A 21134-nucleotide genomic window follows, 5' to 3' on the forward strand; every position below is an offset into this window, starting at 1 on the left:
GGTGTTGCTGTGGGATTTTTCTACATCTATTTTCGAGACCCTGGGAAGGAAATCACCCGGAAGCAGTTCATGCAGTATTACTTGGTGAGGGGTCTGGTGAGGGCACTTACAGTCTGTCCACCCAGGAAGGAGCTGGTACCTATGGCGGCGTGCCCACCCCTGTGGTCTGCAAGCTCTGATCCTGAGCATCCCAGCCTTGGGGTATAGACAAGACCGGTTTTTACTTTTCCCAGTAGCTCCCTCACTGAACGCTGAATGTCATGCCCACATTCTTGCTGGGCGGAGGTCCCTGTAACATCATGGCCTAACTTCATCATTGACTAGCTTTTGCTCCTAAGACCTCATTCTGTTTTTCTGTAAACTCCGATCTTCTGTCTGATTGGAAGCTTTCCTCCTAGTGTAGTCCTACCCTGACCCTGAGCAGGGTGGGCCAGCACTGTCCACCCCAGGCTTTGTGCTGTGCTCGCAGGGTCCTCCCTGGCTTGTCCTTCTGAGTGCTGAAGTCAGGTGGAGTGCTCCTCCAGCTTAAGTGTAAACACAGATAGGAGCGGAGGACTTGCTCCCCCTCTGCCCATCGCCCTAAATAACACACAGTTAAGATCCGGACTTCCATCTGTGTGATGATGTTTGTAGAAAACCATTGTTTCCCACCAGGGTCTGTAGCTGAGGCCTTTGTTGTCTGCCCGCACGTCTGTCCTCAGAGAGGCCCTTGCTCCCTGCTGGGTGGGGGAATGGCAGCTGCCTCTCCTCTCTCCCAAGGATCTGCCTCCTGCTGGGGAGGAGGGGTGAGACAGGGGTCCTCCTGTGTCTGCATTCTGGACAGATTCCAGAGTTCCCTCAAGGTCTGGCACCGCTGACAGTGACGTGTTTGTTCCGAGGCACAGCCTAGAGCACTGAACGGGGACGTGTTCCCTCCCTGGCTCACCTCACTCAGCGCTGCGCTCAGCCCCCGTGGTGCACAGGGGACGGGCAGCCTCTCCCCGGGCTCAGACCAAAAACCTGATCTTCGTCACTCAGAGGAACTTTCAGGTTGGCTGGAAAAGTCCAGCATGTGAGTGCTGCACCGTCTCCCAGCTCTTCCGCAGCTGTTGTGAGATCACCGGGTGACATCTTAGGGTGTCACAGAAGTAAGTAAGCTGAAGCGCAGCCCTCCCTGAGCGCCTCATGCATTTGGGAATAAAAAAAAAAACACAGTATCCAGAAACTTAAGTAGCAAACTTTGTTGTAAAATGGCTTTGTTATTTCTCCTAACTAAAATTAGGAGGACGTTTCCTTCCAATTTTTAAAATGAGGAGAAAGTATATTTGCAAAAAATGGGAAGTAAAGAAGAATATAAAGAAGGAAGTCCCTGGCCTGCTCTGAGCAAGGTTACACAGGTGGGCACTGGTCTACACCCTGCCCCTTGGGCTTCACCACGTTGAGCTGTGTACCCAGGTGATAGTGTAATTGTGTCGGAGAAAGCAAGACTGGCCAGCCGGGCGGTGATCCAAAAAGTAAGAGATTGAAACATGATGGGGGCTGTAAGGATGTCCCAAGCTCTTGCCTCTTTATTTTATTTATTTTTTTTTTTCAACGTTTATTTATTTTTGGGACAGAGAGAGACAGAGCATGAACGGGGGAGGGGCAGAGAGAGAGGGAGACACAGAATCGGAAACAGGCTCCAGGCTCTGAGCCATCAGCCCAGAGCCCGACGCGGGGCTCGAACTCACGGAGCGCGAGATCGTGACCTGGCTGAAGTCGGACGCTTAACCGACTGCGCCACCCAGGCGCCCCAGCTCTTGCCTCTTTAATGTGAGAGTCGGTGGAGTCTCTGAGGTCTCTGTTGCAGAAAAGCTGGGGTGTTCGGCTGCTCTGAGGCGTTTCTTTAACGAGCATTAGGCTGCACTATGGAAGCATTGAGCTTTGTGGGGTGGTCATAAGATGCCACGGTTGGGAACACGTCCTCATCACACAACCCTGAGTCTTTATTTACTTTCCAGAAGGAGCATTGTTGTAGTGATCTGAGATGCTGTCGAGAGCAGATGGATGGCAGAAGGAACCAGGGCACACACCTGAATTGTGTCTTTGAAGAGCTTCCCAGAGGAGCATGTCTGCGTGCAGATGGTTGGGTCCAGAGGCACCAATAGCTTGTGGGCCTTGGGGATTACGTCTTCATTCTCCCTGGCACTGTTTTCTTGTGGTACCTGCAGCTGGGTGGACAGAATGTTCCCGAATCAGCTCTGTATCTTAGGACTGCCCTGTAGTCAGTGTAAGACTGTTGTTTGTGTGCCTTCTGGATTTCCAAGGCAGTGTGGAATCTTAGTGCCTGGATGTACCAAATTTTAACTCCTGTTGCTGAATTGGTTTCTGTTTATTAAAATGGAAATAGGTTCATACCCCAAGCTGAAAGTATTCATGTTAGTAGAAAAACAAAACGGATCTGTTCTGCAGAGCGTAGGCTGAGGTAGAGCCACAGTCTGGGTCTGTGGAGCACGTCCGAGCACAGAAGCACGTGGTTTGCTGCCGAATGCCCTGCTCTGCAGGTCTGGCGTTCTTTCTCCGAGGTGGACTGGCTGGAGGTTGTGAACAGTTTGTGCGTGGCATTCCTGCTCCTGGATGGCATCTGAGGTGAGGGGTAAGTTCAAGGCTGAGTGTTCCTCCGTAGGGTGTTTTTGTTTTTTTTTTTTAACGTTTATTTATTTTTGAGACAGAGACAGACAGAGCATGAATGGGGGAGGGTCAGAGAGAGGGAGACACAGAATCTGAAACAGGCTCCAGGCTCTGAGCTGTCAGCACAGAGCCCGACGTGGGGCTTGAACTCACGGACCGCGAGATCATGACCTGAGCCGAAGTTGGCCGCTCAACCGACTGAGCCACCCAGGCGCCCCACGTAGGGTTTTTTTTTTTAATGTAGAGTGTAGGGGCACCTGGGTGGCTCAGTTGGTTAAGCATCCGACTCTTTATTTCAGCCCAGGCTATGAACTCATGGGTTCTTGCGTTTGGGCCCCACGTTGGGCTCTGTGATAGTTTGGAGGCTGCTTGGGATTCTCGGTGTCCCTCTCTCTCTGCCCCTCCCCTGGTGCATGCTTTCTCTTTCTCTCTCTCTCCCCCCCCCCCTTCCTCTCTCTTTCAAAAATAAATAAATAAACTTTAAAAAAGAATTGAAAAAGTAAAGTGTAGTTTCTGTGTGTGTGTGTGTGTGTGTGTGTGTGTGTGTGTGTGTTTTCAAAAACATGCCTCTCTTGGTTTCACTACCCAACAGCGGAGGTTTCAGTTAAGAGGATCTTCACAATTCTGCCCTGGCAAATGCTACTTCCCATGATTAATAACCCGTGTTAAGGGGATCGTTTACCACATCGGTGTGTAGCAATAGCAGAGTTCCAAGTAGAACAGAATCCCCGTGTAGGGCTCTTTTTTAAAATTTTTAAACAATTTTCATTTATTTTTGAGAGAGAGAGAGAGAGAGAGAGAGAGAATGTAAGTGGGGAGGGGCAGAGAGAGAGACACACACAGAATCCGAAACAGGCTGCAGGCTCTGAGCTGTCAGCACAGAGCCCGACGTGGGCTTTGAACTCCTGAACCATGAGATCACGACCAGAGCCGAAGTCCGATGCTTAACTGACTGAGCCACCCAGGCACCCCACACCCGCCTAGTGTAGGACTCTTAACTGTGACTCAGTTTTGTCAAGTAACATGTGAGAACCACGATCTGAGAGCTGGGAGGAGAGAATGGCACAGGGACAAAGAAGAGACAGACAAACCTTCGCAGCTGTGGGAGCTTCTTATACCTTCATCCAAGACCCAAAGCCTGTGGTTTTGTGAGGCCAGACCCAGGCTTTGCTGGAGGAGCCCCGGTGGGGGGGTGGTGGCTGGAGGGGGAGCCCAAAGCTGCTCTTGAGTCTTGGTCTCTGCAGAAGTTTGTATGGGTTAACATCAGCAGCGTTGACACCTTTGAGCGGAACTTGGAGACTGCTCACTGGGAACTGGGCATTGAACTCCCCCAACCAGACGGCAGTGGTCTGTGCCACCGAGAGCGACGGGTGAATGTCGGGCTCCAGTCTGGAGTCCGGTTCTGAGTACAGAACAGTTCAGTGTTTGTTTGATCAGTTTTGGAGGGGCGCCTGGGTGGTTCAGTCAGTTAAGTGCTTGACTCTTGGTTTCGGCTCAGGTCATGATCTGGCGGTTTGTGGGTTTGAGCCCCTTGTTGGGCTGTGTGCTGACAGTGTGGAGCCTGCTTGGGATCCTCTGTCTCTCTCCTTCTCTGCCCCTCCCCAGCTCACTCTCTCTGTCTCTCTCAAAATAAATAAATAAAAACTTAAAAAATTTTTTTACCAGTTTTGGAGTGTGCTTCCTTTGAGCATATTATAGGCGTCTGCTAATTTACTATATATAGTGAAATGAATAAATAAATTCTGTTTTCATGGAGGAAAGAATCGATCGGTGAAATATTTAGGCAGACAGCCCTTAAGAAATAGTATAATAGGGCTCAACTGTGAGGGGGCTGTGCTGGGTCTGCTGGGTCCGTCCTCCTCACCCCCAATTTCAGGTGTCTGGGCAGACAGACGTGTATGGGGTGAGAGGCTCAGGATTGGGGAAGGCTGGATGCTGTGTCCAGGCTCTGACATGTTTTTAAAAGATACTGCTCCCTTGTGTAGCATCAGTCTGCCCTTCACAGCCTTTCTCCCGAGGGAACTGATGAGTGGTTTTCTTGGATCTTCTAGGTTTCCCTTGCGAAGCCTGGTGTCCGCCCTTCTCCTAGTGGGCATCTTCTTCTGTGCTGTGAGGAGGGGGCCCGATGGGGGCTGGGCGTGGCAGGCAAGGACAGGGGCCGCCTCTTTAGTGCTGGGGAGACACCTGCCAGGGTCTTAAAGTACAGTGTCAACGTGTGGTTTGCGGATGTAGCTGGTTGTGAAGAGGCCAGGCTGGAGATGATGGAGTTCGTGAATTTCCTGAAGAATCCCAAGCAGTGTCAGGACTTAGGAGCCCAAATTCCAAAGGTATTGATTTCAGAAAACATGATAATGCTCTGAGCTCCAGGTCACAGTCAGAGATCACCATGGGTCAGTGTGGACAGATACGGGACAATTGAGCGTTTTCTAGAGACCGTGTATTTTATTAATCATGGGAAGTAGCATTTGCCAGGGCAGAATTGTGAAGATCCTCTTAACTGAAACCTCTGTGAGTTTACTTTTTTGAACTATGAGCTTGTGCAATTATAGGAACAGTCCCATACCCAACTGAAGCGTGTTTGTGTTCACTTGAAGCACAAACATTATTGGCTTTTCATTTAGAGGCCAGTCTGTCCGTCTAGTTTGGTTCCAATGATCAGAATCTTTTGTTAAATGTCCTGCATAAGCCACACGTTACCTATAGTTTTGTTCTCTAAATGAAGTGAGAACTTAGAGCAGTCTGAGTGTAGAACCGTGTATTTTCTTATGACATTTTTCTTAGAGTTTTCTTTCCTCCTCAATTTGACATTTTTTTTAGCTGTTTGCCTTTATTGCTTTGTTTTCCAAAGCTTTCAACTTAGTTTTTGAAGAAACAACCTTTTTTTATTCCTGTTTTTTTTTTTTTAGTTCACACAGTGTTAAATTACATAATTAAAATAGAAGTACAGCTTGCATAAACAGGTTTGGGATCAGATACAGCTGCCTTATGGTGAGCCCTTGACCCTGCTCTGGACAGAGGGGTGGGGTTGGTGTGGGTCAGGGTTGTTGTACAGCCATTGTGATTCTGGCTGCTGTGTGTTTCTGCTGGTGCCTCTTTGTGTCATGGACCCTTTGATGGCTTGACAAACTGCGACTCCTTTTCCCAGAATGATTTGCATCTTAAAGGAAATGGAGTCACAGACCCTTCAGTCATCCCTGGGCTATGTGGACCAGGCTAAGAGCGCCTAGTGTAGACCGCTCTTTGGACACAGACCCTTGTAGGAACCCTTGCTTTCTCCAGCTCCTCCCCATAGTGTGGCCGCCACTAGACAGTTTGTTCTGAGCAACAGCAACAGGTGACAGACCGCTGTGAGCCTGGGGACTAGAGGGTAGGAGGTGCTGTCCTGTCTTACAGGCTGGGGAGTGTTTGCTGGAAAGCATGTGTGTGCGACAGAGGTGCAGCTCGCCCTGGTGCTCCCTACTGGAGATTTGCCAGCACCCGGCCCAGATGTTGGTCCCCTCGGCTTTGTGGTTGGGTGCCGCAGGGGGTGCCTCTCTTTGCTTCTTAGGATGTCCAGCTGCTTGTATGTACTTGCAGAGTGGGTGTGATAAGCGGTGTGGCGGTCAGGTCACCAAGAAGGGCCTCTCACCTGGAGTGCGACCCTCCAGCAGCGTGTGGGCTTGAGGGAGGCGTCTCTGTCATTCTGTGTGGTGCCGAGGACATCAGGGCCCACATGGGTGTGCGCTCCTCCTGGGCGTAAAGACCTCCAGTAGATGTGGACACATGTACCCTGGACTCTCAGTTGTGCGTGTGGTCACACGACTGGCAGAGATGGATTCATGGCGCACCGTGACCTCAACCCACATTCACGGGAACATGGGGTCCAGCACCATGTTGTGGATCTGAGTTTTGTGACTCCTTCTCCCTACCTTTTCGTGAGTACTTTGTTGTTGTTTTTAAAGACTCAAGGAAAAAACACTGTATGGTCTCCTCTGAGGTAACTAGATGCTAACCCACACCCTTGACTGGAAATGGGGCAGTAGAAATTCCCTGCTTTAAATTTCTTTTCAATTTTCAGGTGTGATGGTAATCCATAAAACGAACACCGAGGTGTGTTACCAGAGTGTGAATTGCTGTCACTGTTTTGTAGAGCAGTTTGACGGCACCTGTTAGACATTCAGACCCTTTGACCCAGCAAGCCCTGCCCTCGGGAGCTCTTGCGAAGACACGGCCTGCTTAGGTGGATGGGCTTTCGTGTGTCCGTGGTATTTGAACTTTTTATGGTGAACGTGGTTTAATTTTCTAAGAAAATATTAGAAGGAGAACCTCGGACTAGAAGAATGGTGCATCATCTCATGGGATTCTTGTTAGTGACGCCTGGAAGTCACCTGTTTAAATCAGAAAGGGGCCTGTCTTTGGGTCCCATCTGTCCCCTTTAAGAGCCCGGCATCACCTTTCTGTTTCAGGGAGCCATGCCCACTGGTCTCCTGGCACTGGAGCTGCTTCTTGCCACAGCCACTGCGGGGAAGGCCAGTGTGCCTTTCATCACCGTGAATGGGTCAGAGTTCCTGGAAACATTTGTCGGCATTGGGCCAGCAAGGGTAGGTGGGCGCTTGTCCTTGAGTCAGACAGCCCCGGTCTTTGTGTGGACCCGGCAGTGAGCACAGAGCACGCCGCAGATTGAGATAAGGGTTGGGTTCCGGAGAAGAGAGGAAGAGACTTGGGTTAACAAACACTCATTTTTGTTTTCACACCGGGAGCAAAATAGACTCTCTGTGTGGATTCCTACTTTAGGTTCATGACATGTTTGCAGTGGCCCAAAGAAACGCTCCTTGTGTCTTGTTCATTGATGATATTGATGCATTTGGCAGGCAACGAGGCCGAGGGCATTTCGGAAGCCAGAGTGACCGGGAGAACACACTGAACCAGATGCTTGTGGAGGGATGGATGGTGAGTGCACGCTGCTGACAGCCGCCGAGAGCAGGCCTGTCCTGTCGGCACTGCCACATCTCGCGTGACCCTCCTCCGGCTTTTGTTTCTGTCAGCTCCCTGGGTGAGTGAGCATCCCTGATGGTTCTGTTTGTAGGAAGGCTGCTCTCAGGCAGACTTAATGGAGAAAGCTATGTTAGATCCACAAAAGCCCCCCACTGCCCCCTCCCCACCAGCAGGAGGGGTTAGTGGAGATGGGGTGGTGAGATGAGGAGAGGTGAGGCCCTCCTGGGGAGGTGGACCAGGTAGATGAGGGCTCCCCCACCTCTCCTAGTGTAGGCCTTGGTGCCTGCAGGATGGTGTGGTTGGAGCCTTGCTCCTTCCCCTCTGAACCTCTCTCCTGCTGCCCTTCCTGACGCAGAATCTCATGGGTGTGAGCCCACTCCACGTACCAAAATCTCTCTCTTTCTTTCAGTTCAGACTTTTCCTCAAAGTGATTCCAGCTCAGTGTGTCTGGTAGCTTGTCAGGCGTGCTGATATTTCACTGGAAATGTCTACTTGGTGAACGTTTTTCAAATTTGGAGATGCTTTCAGTGGTCCCATGGCAAGTTTTCATCTTCATCTTGGGGCTGCCAAGAGTACCCCTGGTTTGGTGATTCACTAGGAGGACTCCTAGGACCCCATGTGTAGCTGTACCCACGACCACGACTGGTGACAGACACAGAGCAGAATCCGCGCAGGGAAGAGTGTGGTGCACGGAAGCTGGCTGCGGCTTCCCTCAGGACGTGCAGGAGGCACCGACTTTTCCTGCCATGGAGCTGTGACGACATGTGGGCGTGTAGTTGACCAAGGTTTTCAGTGGGGGCTGGTCCTGTGGCACTCTCTGCCTAGTATGTACCAAAATCCCAGCCTCCCAGGAGGAAGGCAGGTGCGCAGCAAAACCACGCTGTACAAACAGTTTAGGCCTAGGGAGCCCCTCTTATCAGGGCGCAGTGGAGACCCTCCCCAAATCTCAGGTCCCAGAGCCAGCTGGGGGCCGCCTTATAAGCAGAGCTTGAGAGGCTTACTGTGTTAGATTCTTTCTGCCCAGCCAAGACGTTCCAAAACCCTTTGTTATACCTCGTATCCAACCGTGATTCTAACTAGGTTAGTACTCTGTTCTGATGTCTCAAGGGGCTGATGGGAGAGAGCATTCAGGGGGAAAGAGGGTGGGAACACCACCACTTTCTCTGCTGGCGGCCCCTGTTCTCTGCAGTCCCGCCTGCCCTTGACTATTCCAGTTCCCTGGGCCTTGCGAGCCCACCAGGGCTGGGTGGATGGAGACCTTGGGAAGTAGCTGAGGCACTGACACCGTGGAGAGTCTCCTTGCTCCCCGGGGGTTGGGGGGTGGCATCGGGTAGTGTCAAGCTGTCAGGAACCAGTGATGAGTCAAGATGGAGGTCCACACGTGGGCCCAGGCCCTGGGGGGTCCCAGTTAGCCGGGGAACGTCTGACTACTCTCTGATGGAGACGCGTCTCAGCCAGAGCAATGGGGTCTGTCAGAACCAGAGCCAGTGGTGTGCTGTTTGTGTCCTGCCCGTGAAGGGTCAGAGGGAGGGGCCCCAGAGCCAGCCCCGGGCAGGAGCGTTGGCCCCGCTGAATGGCCTCTGTAGTCCGTTTGGAGTGAGCAGAGGAAGAGCAGAGCCAGTGCAGGGCGGCTCGGGGAGGCCAGGGTCCCTAGAAGGATGAGCAGGTGTGCAGAAGAGGACAAGGCGTCAGGACCAGAGAGAGGAGGAGAGCTGTCTGGGGATACGGCACTACCCCAGTGGGTGCCAGCCGAGCCCTCTCCTCGGGCGCCCTTGCTTCTCATGTCCAGGGTTCACCTCGTTCACGAACGTTGTGGTGGTGGCTGGCACCAACCGCCCTGACCTCCTTGACCCGGCTCTGATGCATCCTGGCCGGTGTGACTGACTGATCTACATCAGCAAGCCTGCCAGTCACATGGCGCTCAGGTTTGGGGCTTCATGCCCTTGTGCTAAAGGTTAGGTTGGTTAGATCATTACCTGTGTATTTGGAGGCGATTTCTTTTCTTTTCTTTTTTTTTTTTACTTCTTCCTTTTTAAGTAGGCTCCGTGCCCAGTGCAGAGCCGAATGCAAGGGTTGAACTTTTCACCCTGAGAGATCAAGACCAGAGCTGAGGTCAAGAGTCGGGCCGTTAACCGACTGAGCTACCCAGGTGCCCCTGGAGGTGGTTCGTTTGATCAGGGCCCTGCAGTGGTTAATATTAACATTTGGAAAAAGTGGAAGCTCGTGGATGTCCTTGGGTGCTGCTAGTTGCTGTCTCCCGGCAATCCACTTTTGGGAGTGACAGGTGTGGCCGGGCCTGCAGAAACGTCACTTCAGCCCATACAGGTGGGAGTGCTGGGACACATCCATGTATTCTGGCACGGTGTTGTGAAAACTTAGAGGGTAGACAAGAAGAGCTCACCCTCACCTTTTGCTCTGACAACTGACATCATCTCTTCCCTGGCCCTTTCTGTTTGTGAGAGCGCGTCTGTCCCGCGTGGACTTGCCCTGCTGCCCAGGGTGGTCCTCATCTTGCTCACTGTCGGCTCATGGCCCCGGGAATGGATTTGATGTTAGAGGCAGCACAGTCATGAAGGTGTTTTAATGCATTCAAGAGCTGAGTGTACTAGGGGGCTCGAACTCGCGAACCATGAGATCATGACTTGAGCCGAAGGTGGACACTTGACCGACTGAGCCACCCGGATGCCCCTGCCCTGATTAATGATAGTTTTGCTGGATATAGCATTCCTGTTTGACTTTTAAAAATTATTCTTGTCTCACTGCTTTGAATATTTTGTTCCACTGCCTTCATTTTACTATTTCTGATGAGGTGCCAGGCACCAGTCGTCATGTTGCTGTTATCCTCTATGTGATGAATCTTTTCTGTTGCTGCTTCAGGATTTCCTCCTTGTCTTTTGCGTTCAACACTGTAATTGCGATGGGTCTCTTGCAACTTCTGGGTTTCGAATTATAGTTAGAAAAGAATCTCTCCTTATTTTCATATTATGGACACATCTTTATCATGTTTATGACTTACTTTTTTTACATTTACGTCTCTGACCCATTTGTACTTTATTCTGATATGTAGCTTGAGATATTGCATAAATTTGATCTTTCTTCAAATAACTATCCTATCATTGCAACACCATTTTTAAATAGTTCATTACTGATGAAGAAACAGTGCGTTATCTTGACTTTACCCACTGAATGGGAGCCTTTCCAAGGACAAAAGGAATTACAGAGAACATTTCAGATTTTCTTTAGTTGTATCACAGATAGTACTATCAACATTGTTATTTTGAAAGTATTTCATGTAGGGGCGCCTGGGTGGCTCCGGTCGGTTTAGTCTCCGACTCCTGGTTTCAGCTCAGGTCACGATCTCACAGTTTGTGAGTTTGAGTCCCTTGTCGGGCTCTGTGCTTATAGCACAAAGCCTGCTTGGGATTCTCTTTCCCTCTCTGCCTCCCCCCCCCCCCCCCCCCGCCCCGGCACTGTCTCTCAAAAAAAAAAAAAAAAAAAAAAAAAGGAAGTAAGTGTACCTGACCTTTGGGATACTTCATCATTGCTTCCTGACTCCAAATAACTAAGTGTGAAGCAGAGAAGGTGCCTGGAGTCCCAGGCTGTCCTTGTAGAGTTTGCAAAGTGGCTATAGGTGACCCTGCTCTGACCGTCTGTGTGTCTCTGTCTTTGTTAGGCCCCGACATCAAAGGCAGATTGTCCATTTTCACAGCCCACCTACACCCACTGAAGCTGGGTGGGAGCCCCTGTAAGGACACTTGCGGCGCTCCCTTTGGGCTGGGTGGGAGCCCCCCATAAGGACGCTCGCGGTGCTCCCTTTGGGCCGTCACGGTGCTCACTCACAGGTGAGTGTTGGCCAGGCCGGGGATGGCCTCGGGTGTTACATGCGCTTGGTAGGTGATTTCTGGTTGTGGGGTTCCGTGCTGGCATGTGCCCACCTTTGTCTTTGGAACTTTGCATCTGTTGAGAGACATCAAAGGCCTCAGAGATGATTAGCCCCAGAGCTGATGTGTAGCCATCTGAAGTTCTAGTTTAATTCGGTTTAGACTTGGTGAGTTGTTAGTGCAGGGGCCTCCCTAAATGCCCGAGCACAGACCCACCGCAGTGAGGACCCGTTGCTGCATTATACGGTCTGGGGCGTCAGCTCCCAACCTGGGGGCTCCCCTTGCTTTTCTCTTTTCTTTGTAGTTGAAACCAAGATCCTGTACTAAGAAACTTGTTTCCCCACCAGGGTGGTTTAAGCACTGGGAGTTTAGGGTTTTCCCAGGGGGCTTCCTGCCCAGGTCATCGTCTACTCAGCAGCCCTTTGGAAGCCTAATGATTACTGTGATTACTGTGATGAGCCCTGCCATCCCCGGAACATTCTGCTGTGCAGCCTTGTCCCCTCCCACTGTTGTGCTGCCATCTGCCATCTCCCTGGTGTTCTGCCCAGTGCGGGGTGAGGGCTGGGGTCAGGTCACACATAGGAGTGCACGTTTGTTGGCTACAGGATGATGAGTGAGGCGTTCTCATCCGACCAGGCTGGTCTGTTTCCTGCAAAGAATGTGCTCTCTGTTCTTCCTCCTCGTGACTCCCATGTCCACTTACACACCAGAGTTAAGAAACTTGAATAGGCCTCCCAGACTCTCGTCCCAGATATACATTAGAGGCTGCCCAGACTCAGCAGGATGACCTAGGACCTCACCAGCCTCCTGCGGCAGCTGCCTCATCGCACTGCCCTCCTCTGTCAGGCTGGTCACGTGGATTCCGCTGTCCCTGAGAGGCAGACCCAGCCTTTGTGAATGTCGACATCGCAGGGACAGAGAATGGTCGGTCTGTCCTCACACACAGAAGGGGACACAAGAATTCTTAGAGGAAAAGAACTGTTGACACATTTTCAAGGGCCACATAAATAAGTGCAAACTGTGGCGCTCTGTGGTTCTCATATTGTTGAGCCTTCGTCTCCACGTGCGCCTCAGGCCCCTGTGTGGGAGATCCAGTTTTTTTAAAAACCTGGATGTTCCTGGGGCGCGTGGGGGGCTGTCGGTTGAGCGTCCGACTTCGGCTCAGGTCGTGATCTCACAGCTCGTGAGTTTGAGCCCCACGTCAGGCTCTGTGCTGACGGCTCGGAGCCTGGAGCCTGCTTCAGATCTGTGTCTCCCTCTCTCCTCTGCCCCTAACCCACTCACATTCCGTCTCTGTCTCTCTCAAAAGTAAATAAGCGTTAAAAAAATTAAATAAATAAAACCTGAATGTTCCTTGGGAACCTGACGTGTAAAGTTCTCCTTTAACATTTTTGCTCCTTCTTTGCACTATAATGTAGTAACAAAAGTGAATGAGAAAAAAGACATTTTAAAACTTAGCTAATGATTCAACAAAAGATTACAAAGTATGCAAAGAAACAGTAAGTGTGGTTCATTCACAGGAGAAAGAAATGGACAGAAACTGTCCCCAAGGTAGTACAGACATTAGGTTACTAGAAAAATACTAATGTCACCTGTCTTAAAGTTGCGTGCCTATAGAGCCAAAGGGGACCAGAAGAACTGTATGTCTCAACAAAGAGAATATTAGTAAGAAAACAAATTACAAGAAGTAACCAGATAGAAATTCTGGAGTAGAAAAGTACATGACTGAAAAGTTCACTAGGGGGCTCAATAGCAGATGTGAGCAGCAGAGGAAAAATATTGGCAAACTTGGAGATAGGCTAATATTACCCAGTCTGAGGGGCAGGAAGAAAAAGGAATGGAAAATGTACAGAACCTAGGACCAGATGGGACACTACCAACATGCATATTATGGCAGTCCCAGAAGGAGAGGACGGAGGAAAAGGGTCAGTGAGAATATCTGAAGACATAATGGGTCAGAACTTTCCAAATTGGATAAAAGACAGGAATCTACGTTCCCAAGATGTTCAGTTAATTTCAAGTAGCGATGAACTCTAAGATCCATCGAGACTCATCATCATCTGTTAAAGCCGAAGAGAGGCTTGGAACCAGCAAGAAAGAAAGGATACAGTGTACAAAGGATCATCAGTGAGACTTGATAACGGATTTCTCCTTGCACACTCGGAAGGGCAGAAGGCAGTGGGGTGACATGTTCCAGGTACTAAAAGAAAAAACCCGTAACAAAGAATTCTGCATCTGGCAAAACTGCCCTTCAGGAAGGAAGGGGAAATTAAGACGTTCCCAGATACTGAAAAGTTGAGGCAATTCATTGTGTTTAGACGTAGCCTACAGGAAATGCTAGAGAGAGTCTTCAGGCTGAAATGAAAGGGTGCTAGCCAGTCACTTGAAGCCATGTGAAGAAATAACAGTGGTACTGGTGAAGACAAGTGCATAGAACAATAATTCCAATTTCTGTGATGGGTATGTAATGTAGAAAGCTGTAATCTGTGACAATAACAAGGTGAAGGTGGAGGGAAGGAGATGTACAGGAGACATTTGTACGGTTGTTAAAAGCCAGACATGGAAGAGCTGGTCTTAAAAGTCACGCGGAGGGGCGCCTGGGTGGCTCAGTTGGCTAAGTGTCCAACTCTTGATTTCAGCTGAGGTCTCGGCCCCTGGGTCGTGAGCTCAAGCCCTGCGTTGGGCTCCGCACTGGGTACGGAGCCCACTTAAAAACAAAAATGAAACCAAATCCTAAGTAAGTAAATAAGTAAATTCACACGGAGCTGCAAAGTGCCCAAGTAGCCAAAACAGTCTCATGAAAGGAGACCGAGTTGGAGGACGCCTACGTCCCTAGTTCAGAACTTGCCACAAAGCTCGGTGCACAAAACACGGCCCTGACAAGGCGGACATACTGACAGAGGAAAACTCACGAGTACAGATGCGGCCTGTACATCTGTGCTTAGTTGATTTCTCTTAAGATTGTGAAGACCGCTTAATGGGGGAAGGACAGTCTCTCCAAAAAAATGTGCTAGGACAATGGGATATGCACATACAAAGGAATGAAATTGGACCTTGGCACCAGATATAAAAGTTAACTCAAAGTGGGTAAAAGACCGGAATTTCAGAGCTAAAACTGTAAAAGTCTTAGAAGAAAACATGGAAGACCAGATCATCATGACTCTGGACTTGGCAGTGGTTCCTTAAATACGATACCAGAAGCACAAGCAACAAGTGGAAAAATAAATCGGACTTCATAAAAATTGAAATCTTTTTTGTGTCAAAGGACATCACTGAGTGAATAAAAAGGCAAGTATAGAGAACAGAGGAAAATATTTGGAACTCATGCATCTGATGAGGGTCTAGAATCCAGAACATAAAACCCAATCTAAGAATGGGCAAGGGGTTAGAAAAAACATTTTTCCAGAGAAGATGGACAACCGAAAACCACATGACAGAATGCTGAGTGTCATGATTTATTAGGCAAATGCAAATCTAATGAGGTAGCACTTCCACGCCGCGGACGGCTGTGAAAGACAGAGTTGGCGTGGATGTAGAGGTACAGGACGTCTAATAGGGCTGCTGATGGGAGCGTAAACTGGGCTGACTGGGCTTTGGGAGTCAGTTCGGCTGTTCAGAAAGTAAAGTACGGAGCCCTCATATGACGCAGCAACTCCACGTGTAGGTATCTACCCCGGAGAGTTGAAAACCTGTCCACACAAAGACGTGTACGTGTGTTCACAGCAATGTTGTTCACACTGGCCAAAGGGTAGAAACACCCCAAACGTCCGTCAGTGTATGAATGGATAAACAATGGTATGTATGTATAATGGGATATTATTCAGCCATCAAAAGAAATACTGGCACGTGTTACAGTAGGGATGAACCTCCAAATATTATGTCAAGCGAAAGCAGCCAGGCACAAAGGGCCACGTACTGTGTGATTCCATTCATATGAGAGGTTTATAACAAGTCCGCGGAGACAGAAAATACACGTGTGGCTAGCTAGGGTGGGCCCTGGAATCCCCCACGTCAGGCATAGGGTACCTTATACATGATGGAAGTGTCTGAAATTAGGGCAGGAGTCTTATGACTTGATAAATTTACTAGAAGTCTTTGAGGTGCACCCTTAAACCAAAGTAAACCAAGCGCCAAATTTGGGTTTGGAAAACCGCCTATGGATCCCGTGAGCCGAGGTAACGCTGGGGCCCCAGGTCAGCCCGCGGAAGGCCCCCCACCGCTCCAGGGCTGCCCAGCTCACCTCTGACGAGCCTTTCAACGGCCTGCTCAGAGTGCTTCTCCCGAACACAAGGACCCAGGTGGCAGGAGGCAATCGGGGCGGCTTCGTGGCCCTGATTAAGATGGGTGGATTTAATGTTGAATAAATTACACCTCGGTACGTTGCTTAACCAAAAAACCGGCCTGGCCCCAAACTGGTGACTGACAAAGTTGCTGCCTCGCTTAGCTGTGGTCCCTGTCGCGGAGCTCCTCTCGTAACACCCAGTCCCGGGCACTCATGACCAGTTTCTCCGTTCCCGGGTCGGGTGCTGACATTTTGGTGTCTGCCACGAAGCCGCTCCGATTGCCTCCTGCCACCTGGGTCCTTGTGTTCGGGAGAAGCACTCTGAGCAGGCCGTTGAAAGGCTCGTCAGAGGTGAGCTGGGCAGCCCTGGAGCGGTGGGGGGCCTTCCGCGGGCTGACCTGGGGCCCCAGCGTTACCTCGGCTCACGGGATCCATAGGCGGTTTTCCAAACCCAAATTTGGCGCTCGGGAATCTGCCAGCAGCCTTCATGCTCTGTCTAGAGCTACGTTTAAAATCTCAGAGAGGTGGGGCCTGCAGGGCAGTGGCTCAGGCCCCGGTTTGGGTGCTCATTGCAGACCGGAGGAGGGGGTTCCCGGAGAGCTCCCTCACGGAAGCCACAAGGACAGCCCTCTGAAGGTGGGTGCTGGAGCGTGTGCTTCAGCGCGGGCGATGGCTGCCTGGCCTCCTGGCTTCAGCTCAGCAGCTCGGGGAACTGCAGTCAGCGGGTAGGGCTCTTGGGGAGCTATGGCTGGCAGTGGGAGGGGCTCGCTACCAGGAAGGCAAGGGCACTGAGCTGCAGCTACGGCCACAGGCCGCCTGCAGGGAGGGGAAATCCTCGTGATGCAAGGGGCCCCTGAGAACAAGAATGAGTATCCGATTGTTACATGGTTGGCCCCAGGTGTCAGGTGCCAGGCACTTCCCAGGCGTGTCCCAGTCTCCCCAGGGTTCCACACAAGGCACCTGAAAGCAGACAAAGCAGACCCCTGGGGGGGGCATCCGAAAGCCCCTGGGGGGAGGGGCGCTCTGGAAGACTGCTTTCCCAGCGACCCCCAGACCCCCACGCCTCACCTTGATGGTGGGTGGAGCTGGGCACCTTGGACCCCACCTTCGCGCACAGCTCAGTCAGGGCTGCGTGGTTACTGAAACCTGACTGAGGTTTGAAGGTAGGTAGCACAGGAGAACATCCTCGCACAAAAAAATTTAAGGCTAGAACTTAAGGGACGGAGATCAGGGAGGTGCCCAGGTAGCCAGCGGCTGCCCTTCCTGCGTCGTCAGCCCCACGGCCGTGAGAACCAGTGCTGCTTTGCTTTGTGTGTATCTTCTCACTAAAGCGTGACACGTGTGGAAGGGTGGGGAGTATTGGGTAGCTTCTGGAGAGTTGTCTTGGCAGCTCGGGTGAGCCGTTGGTGCCTTTGTACTGCTAACCGCCTGTAAGCTGCGGTGTGGGAGGCGTTGGGAACCACTCCTTGTCTCCACGCTTCCTGTGTCACTTAGCGAGCCACAGAGCATAGCTAATCACATCGGCTGAAAATGGGCCACCTAAAGCAGTCTGCTGCGTGCAAAGTGCGTGAGCGGGACACATTCTCTGGAGGTGGGGAGGCAGGGCTTCTGCGGAGCAGAAGGCAGCATCGTGTCTGGCGTGGAGGGACAGGCACCAAACTGGGCCTGAGCCGTGTGTGTGGAGGCTGTGAGTCTGTACTTGCTGAGCAGAGGCTCTGACCAGCCCCCAGCGCACCCTGAGCGGAGGGTGGGGATTTGGCGCCCACTTCCCAGATGTCCGCTTGTCCTCTGCCTCTCACAGGCCCGGCAACTTGACACGGAGGCCTTGAGAGGAAGACACAGGTCCTGCAGCCCAGCGAGAAGGCGACCGTGCCGGACCGTGGCCCACCACGAGGCTGGGTGTGCAGCGGTAGGCTGGGTCTTGGGGTGCGCGGACCCTCTGCCGAGGGTCGGTCTCTCCGCCCGTAGCCTCTAGGCCTGGGCGTTTGCCTTACCCAGGCGGCTTTGTGTGGCCTGTGGTCATGCGGGCACAGTACGTGTCACCGTGGCAGCACTTCTACTTGTCGAGGAATTAATTTGGGTCTAGAATTTGGTCCAAAAGGTTCCTTGGGGGGTGGGTGGCAGAGAGGAGGAGTGGAGTCCGGATGCCAGCCACCTGACACCCAAGAGGTTTGACACTAAATTTCCCTCACTTCTAAGCTTGGGACCTGGCTCTTCTGGAGCTACTTTGGGGTGGGTAGGGTGGAGGTTGTTTCCATGCTAATCTTTGGGGTGACCCTACCCAGACCGCTAATTCTGGGTAGGGCCCAAGAGGCTCCTCTCCTCCCACACCCTTGTGACCGATGGTCACAGTAGGGCAAGTCGGTCTGGGGTGGGACCTGGATGGGGCAGGAGCTCTGTGTGCGGAGTGACCGGGGCACCTCCTGCCTGTGTCTTACAGGTGTCCATCGTCCCCCCGGGGCGAGGGGCTCGGCTCTGCCCAGTACTCGCCCGGGGAGCAGTGTCTACACGCAGGAGCAGTTCTCTGACCACATGTGCACGATGTTGGGGGGCAGGGTGGCTGAGCAGCTGTCTTTTTGGGGGGATGTCACAGGTCAGGGGCCCAGGGTGACTTGAGGAAGGCCACCCAGAGCGCCTATGCTCAGGTAAAGGGCAGGGACCCCTGCAGGGTGGGATCCAGCGAGGTTCACCCCCAGCTCCTTCCAGATTGTGCAGTTTGGGATGAGCGAAAAGCCGGACCACGTGTCCTTCGACTTGCCCCGACAAGGCGAGATGCTGGTGGAGAAGCGGCTAGTGAGGCCGCCGCCCAGCTCACTGAGGAGGAGGTGCGGTGCCTGTCGGCTCCACCTGTGAGCAGGCCCCGGCCCCGCTGACCGGCTGCTGAGAGCCGGTGGAAGAGGTGAGTGGGGCAGGTCCTGGCTTGGGTTTGGGGCTTGCCTTCGCAGGGCCTGCTGTCCTGGGAGCGGCTGAGTGATAGGCAGCTGTGATTTCTAGGCGGGCAAGCGGCTGCTGGAGAAGGGCAGACACGGTGAGTTGCTGGGGCGCCGGCCCTTTGCGGAGAAGCCCGCCTGCAAGGAGTTTGTGAAAGGCACCAGCAGCCTGGAGGAGGACACCTCCCTTCCTGAGGGGCTGACGGCCTGGAACCGGGGGCGGGAGGAGGGGGCTGCAAAGCGCTGCGTGCAAGAGAGCCCAGCTTAGCAACCCTGGCTTTGAAAGCTGCTGCCACAATCACCGGCAAACACCTTAAAACCTGGTAAGGGCAAACGAGCATTTTGGATACCTAGAGGATGGGGTCCCGAGTCAGACCATAACTCCCCTGCCCCACAGGAAGCAGAAGGCACGCCTCTTCCTGGCGGAGCCTTGAGTTTAGACCTTCACGGGCCTCCCTTGAGGGGAGGGGGTGATGGGTGGATTTGGTGGGGACAGGTGTGAGTGCTGGTGTCCTTAATCGCCCCAAGGAGCAGAGGCTTTTGGCTCAGTTCAGAAATGTCACGGTTTAGTGAAGTGGCAGAATTAAGGGAAAAAGCAGCCAGTTACTGAGGGGAAGTGTTGGGTTTGGGTTGGTGGAAGGCCTGTCAGTGGTTCTGAAGGAAACGCCACACTTCCCACAGCGGCGCGGTGGGGGGGAGGGTCGTGGAGCCATGGGGGGCCCTGAAGCCCACCCCGCCCCCAGCACCTGGGTGCCGCTCTGAGCTCTCGGGAGGCAGTCTCTCCGCCGAGGCCAGCACCCATTCTCAGGGCAGACAGCTTCACTGACCAGGCTGTGTCTGGATTTAAGTCCCTTCTCCAGCTGGCCGTGTTCCCTGTGACCCCCTTTTGTTAGGATCACAGAGAGGGAGGGTCTGGACTGAGCTGGGGACCTGTGGGTTGTGTGCAGAGAGTCCTGCTGTCGCTGCCCCCGGTAACCCTCTTCCTGGTGTTTGGGCGGCTGCCAGACGAGAGGAAGGCCAATTCTGGCTTGTGAGCTCTAGGCCTCTGTTGCCTTAGATTGTCTGGTTGGTCTGAGAGCGCGGCAAGGGCCCAGCCCGGGGAGAGCTGGGGTCAGGACTGGAAGCCTGGGGTCAGTGGCAGCATCCCTGCTCGCCTCCCAGAGTCCTCGGCACCACGACAGTAAAGGGGTGTCAGCCGCTGCCTCTCAGGGGGCGGGTGGATGTCTGGGACCCCGGTGACACCTGCTTGCCTCCCAGCTGTTGCTCACGGCACCCTGGGTGTGGGGGTGGGGCGGCTCCACTTGCCACACGTGACCTCTGTTCTCTGCTTGGTCAAGACCAGACGCTGGGATTTGGTTTAAAAATTTCCGAATCATTTGTTGTGTTTGCCTCAAAAATAGAATTTCCAAGTTGGGACAAGCACTTTCCGTTTTTGTTGTGTGTAAGACATGCCATCGTTGAATTTTTTTACTTTTCCAGAGCTCACCGTGTCATGAAGTCTCCACTAAACTCAGCCTTCATTAGCTGAGCTAATGGGACCCTCTGACAGAGGTGGGAGGTGCTCTCCTCAACCCTGTGAAAGCCCCATGATGTCCAGGACCTGGACGTTGGTCCATTTTGGGGCTTGGTGCAGCCTCCCTCAGGCTCACACCCCCAGCACACGTAGGTGAATCCCAACCCCTGCTGTTTTTTTTTTGTCTTGGATACCCTTGCGCTCGCTCCCTCTGGAGTCTCCTAAGCCCTTTCCTTCACCCCTTCACCCTGTTTGGGCCACCTGGCCACACACTACACAGGCTTTGAGTCAGTTCCTGGGCCCAGGGATGTGGGAGACCTGGCCTAGAACCTTCCATCAGGGAGGCTCGGGCTTCCCTCCAGAGAGGCCAGCAGGAGGAACTGCCTGGCAAGGAGCCCTGGGCCTGTTTTCTGGGCCCCTTGTTACACGGGTAATCAAAAGAATTGGGGTTTGGGCCTCACCCTTGGCCTTCTCCTCACAGGCCCAACCTGCTGGCTGCCTCCTCGTGACCAGTCGCTGCTCTGGGAACCTGCCTGGGCTCAGAAGACTTGCCGGGGAGCTACCTCGGGCCTCTTCTGGCCTGGGCGTGTGCGTGTGCATGCGTAGGAGGGGATCTTCACTTCCTAAGGACTAGAAATCCAGGGCACTTGTCCCTGACACGTGACCCATATAAGCAGCCCAGAGTACAGCACCGAGGAACCCCCAGTGGCTTCAGCTGGAGAAGGCCCAGCGCAGTTTTGCTGCTAGGGCAGCTCCTGTACCCTCGACACGCTCTTCTGAGCTCTGGTGTCACCTAGAAAGGAAGAGACACCGGTTGGGCCTTGGGAAGAGGTGAGATTTTAATCCCAATGTTTGTAAATAAACTCTGCGGAAGCCATAGCAGGAAGGCTAGAGATGGAGGGAAA

At 52.5% G+C, this 21134-nt stretch overlaps 1 long non-coding RNA gene across 3 annotated transcripts in view; it reads left to right on the forward strand.

Annotated features, from left to right (window-relative positions):
- Positions 1–21108, forward strand: part of LOC124511603 (uncharacterized) — a 28861-nt gene extending 7753 nt beyond the window's left edge. Inside the window, exons 5-15 of one of the 3 annotated variants that reach the window (XR_006961948.1) lie at positions 2–1127; positions 1262–1376; positions 1980–2614; positions 7095–7229; positions 7500–7578; positions 11297–11465; positions 17588–17695; positions 18493–18685; positions 18781–19039; positions 20196–20378; positions 20711–21108. This is a non-coding gene — a long non-coding RNA (uncharacterized LOC124511603). Of the gene's footprint in view, position 1; positions 1377–1979; positions 2615–7094; positions 7230–7499; positions 7579–11296; positions 11466–17587; positions 17696–18492; positions 18686–18780; positions 19040–20195; positions 20379–20710 lie in introns of all 3 variants that reach the window. The other 2 variants (XR_006961949.1, XR_006961950.1) reach the window with 2 other exon arrangements.
- Positions 21109–21134: the final 26 nt, after the last annotated feature.

This window comes from Lynx rufus, unplaced genomic scaffold (assembly GCF_022079265.1).
Source record: "Lynx rufus isolate CCGP_SWC_20201006 ecotype Redwood Valley unplaced genomic scaffold, mLynRuf1.p SCAF_16, whole genome shotgun sequence".
Classification (NCBI taxonomy): Eukaryota; Metazoa; Chordata; class Mammalia; order Carnivora; family Felidae; genus Lynx; species Lynx rufus.